The following is a 3,723-nucleotide window of genomic DNA, read 5'->3' as shown; positions in this document are numbered from 1 at the left end:
TGTACAGGGTCGCTATGAGTCGGAACCGACTCCACGGCACATAACAACAACAATGCCTTTATTTATCTCTTTTAAAATATCTTGTCTTGAATTCCACTTAAGATTGCCACCCAGCTCTGCTTTGGTAATTATTTGTATGAATAGTTTTTGTATTGTTTTCCACTTTGTAGAAGTAGAAATTGTATTCAGTGAAGCACAGCAGGTCTAAAAATTCCTTAAAAGTCTAGATAATAGCTTTGTAAGCAACGGGGTTTTTAAACAATAAAAATGGATCTGATTTTGGACTTTTTCATTTAATATTTGCTTGCCTGTGAATAATTAAATTTCTTCAAATATCTGTAAAGTGCAGAACATATGAAATATCACATTTCAAAGTAAAGTTACAAAGCTCATGTCCTAATTTTCTATATTAAAATAAGATTTTCAAAATCAGTTCATGTACATATATGAAAGCTATAAATTTTGTAAGCAAAATATAGTTATCCTCTTGGTGGTTTACTTAAAATTCAAATGGCATCTGAATACAGAGAAAATTAATAGAGATGCTCTAAATATTGTAGTCACTTGAAAGTTACAATCTATGTATGTTTGTTCAAATTTTGAAACAAGTAGATTCTCTTGAAAAGACATTTACCACTTATTAAAAATTAAATGTGTTTTTTATGATCTCATTAGGTACTATTAAGAACAAAAAGGTTTATTGAGCATGATGGATCAGGTTTTGTGTCAACCCTAGGTCAGGATTCTCAATGGTTTAGCAGTTAAGATGTAGTTGTAACCTTAATATGAGATCTGATATGATGCAATCGCCCCATGATGTGATCTGATATCATCAGCTTTGATTGGTTGTAATTATTCTATGTGTTGTAAATCCTCACTTTTGTGATGTTAATTAGGTCAGATGCAATCTACAGGATTGGGCTGTATTTTGAGTCAGTCTCTTGAGATTTAAAAGGAGAAATAAATAAGTAGAGAGGAAGGGACTCACTATCACCAAAAAAGAAGAGCCAAGAATGGAGTGTGTCTTTTGGACCTGTCCTCTCTGCACTGTGAAACTCCCACATCTAGGAGAAGACTGATGTCAAGCCATATCATCTCTGTGGGAAATGAAATAGAGGCTGAAAGGAGACAAGGGCATTTCCCTAGAGACAGTGTTCTGAACTCAGACTTCTAGTCTCTTAAAATGAGGCAATAAATTTCTATTTTGTTATGGCATCTACTTGTGGTATTTTTTTATAGCAGTACTAAGTAACTAAGACAGAATTTCGTACTGAAGGTGTGGTACCATGCTAACAGATTCCTAAAATGTGTAAGTGGTTTTAGAATTGGATAATGAGGCTGGAAGAGTACTACTAAGCGCCTGATAGTGAAAGCCTAGATTGCCTAGAAAAGACTGTTGGTGGTATTACAAATGTTAAAGACATTCTGATGAGGTGTTCATAAGGAAGCAATGAGAGCTGTAATACAGAGACAGCACAGTTGGTGAGAAACAATTGCAGAGAAGCAACAGCAGCAGAACCAGGAAACCGACACAAGATGACACAAAAGCTGACCCATGGAGCATGTGAGCTGAGGGTCTTCATGCAGAAGGCTTCTTGGCAGAGTACACAGAGCTAAGGAACTGAGCACCGTCCTGCCGAGGTTTGCTAGTGGAATGGTGGGCTTCTGGTCACTAATCAATAAATCTTCTAGAGACCAAAGCAGAACCTGAAGAGACAAGGAGCATGGAAGCAAAGTTGCCTCAGTCTCAAAACGTATAGTGACATCTTCTAGACAATCAAAAGGGAAAACCATGATTTCTGGGGTTCCTAAAGGTGAGGCCAGAGTTTCCTAAATTTCAAGGAGTTGGCTGTTTTAATAACTCTGTTCCAGAGTGTAGGGCTTCCTTTAAGAAAGGGCCTTTGTCCCAAACTGAGGGGACAGGGCTGCCATGCTTGAGGGGCAGTAAAACAGGGTCTGCTGGAGTTGAGGGCATGGAGTCATTACTCAAATGGACTAGGAGAATGGGGCTGCCCAGAGCTGATGGAGCAGAGTTTCCGTTCCAGTGGGCCTGGAAGGCAGAACTAAAGGCCACGATAGAGGGGCCTCTATGCAGAATCCAGAGTCCATGGCCAATACCCAGATTCTGGAGAGCAGGGCCATCTCAGGCCTGAGAGAACAGAGGATTATTTTCAAGCCTTGAAAGCGAATGCCAATTGTTGTGATTGATTTTCAACTTGCTTAGTGCCTTTATCCCTTCTTTCTCTTCAGCTTCTCCCAATCGTAATGGAAATTTCTACCTGTTGCCTGGTTCACCAGTGTATTTGGAAGCTGATCGCTTGTATTCTAGATTCAAAGATGAAAAGGAATTTTGTCTCAGGGTGAATTTGGACTTTGAAGAACTTGGAGGTAATGTAATGAGGTTAGTGTGTTTTTGTTTGTATGTGTGTAAGTTGTATCATTTTAGGTACATAATACGAATTCATAATTATCTTTATTTATAGATTATGTAGAGTTTAAGGAGATAGTACAGTTACTAAGTTGACAAGAGGTAGAGACTTGTTAAGTTAAGGTGTTGTGTCAATTTGGTCAGTATTTTCATTGGTTTAGCAGTTAAGATACAATTATCACCTCTATGATAAGATTTAATATGCTGCAATCATCCCATGATGTGATCTGATATAATCATCCTCTGTGTTGCAAACTTCACTTCTATGATGTTAATGGAGTCCTGGTATGGCACTTTAGGATAGGCACTTTACTGCTATCCAAAAGATTGGCAGTTCAAACCCACCAGCTGCTCTTAGAAAGCTCTTTACAGGGTTGTTCTGAGTCAGAACCAGTAGTTAACAACAACAATAATGTTCATACAATCTACAGGGTAGGTTGTATTTTGAGTCAATATCTTTTGAGACATAAAAGGAGAGAGAAGTGAGCAGAGAGACAGGGATATACTACCGGTATATCAAGAAACATGAGTTAGGTGTGCAGTGCAAACTTTGGACATGAAGTCCTTAAATTGTGAAACATCCAGATTCATGGGAATAATAATTGCAAAAAAACATGAAGCTAAGGAATGTTGGGCCCATTGATGCAAAAAGGGGACAAAGAGCTTTTCTCAGAGCTGGCCCACTGAATTTGGACTTCTAGCTCCCAAAACTGTGAATGAATAAATTTCCTTTTGCCATCCACTTATGGTATTTTCTGTTATACCAACATTGGAGAACTAAGACATTCATTTTGAAGATTATATACATATATTTGTATATAGTATATACCAAATATACAAGGTGGTTACAAAAAGTTCATGGAAAAATCTCATTGTCTTTTGATTCTGTTTTTCCCACAAACTTATTGAAGCCCCTTGTACATACATCATATGTATACATACATAGTCATTGAGTCATTGTTGTTGTTCTTGATAAGTGTCATTAAGTTGATTTAGTGTTATCTAGAGACCCACTATGATAAGTAAAACTGCTTCCATACAGATTTCTAAGCTGCGATCTTTATGGGAATATATCACCAACTCTTTATCCTGTGCAGCCATTGGATGAGTTCAGTCAGCCAATCTTTTGGTTAGCATCTGAGCACTTAACTACTGTGCACCAGAACTCATTTTTGTTGTTGTTGTTAAGTGCCATTGAATCGGTTCCAACTCATAGCAACCCTGTATATGGCTTCTGAGGAGCAGCTGGTGGGTTTGAACTTGTAGTTCACAGCATATCAAACCAGTATATATAT

The sequence above is a fragment of the Chrysochloris asiatica genome, unplaced genomic scaffold (assembly GCF_000296735.1).
Source record: "Chrysochloris asiatica unplaced genomic scaffold, ChrAsi1.0 scaffold00276, whole genome shotgun sequence".
In the NCBI taxonomy this organism is placed as follows: domain Eukaryota; kingdom Metazoa; phylum Chordata; class Mammalia; order Afrosoricida; family Chrysochloridae; genus Chrysochloris; species Chrysochloris asiatica.
The sequence above is the reverse complement of the archived record's forward strand: the minus strand, read 5'-3'. Positions refer to the sequence as shown.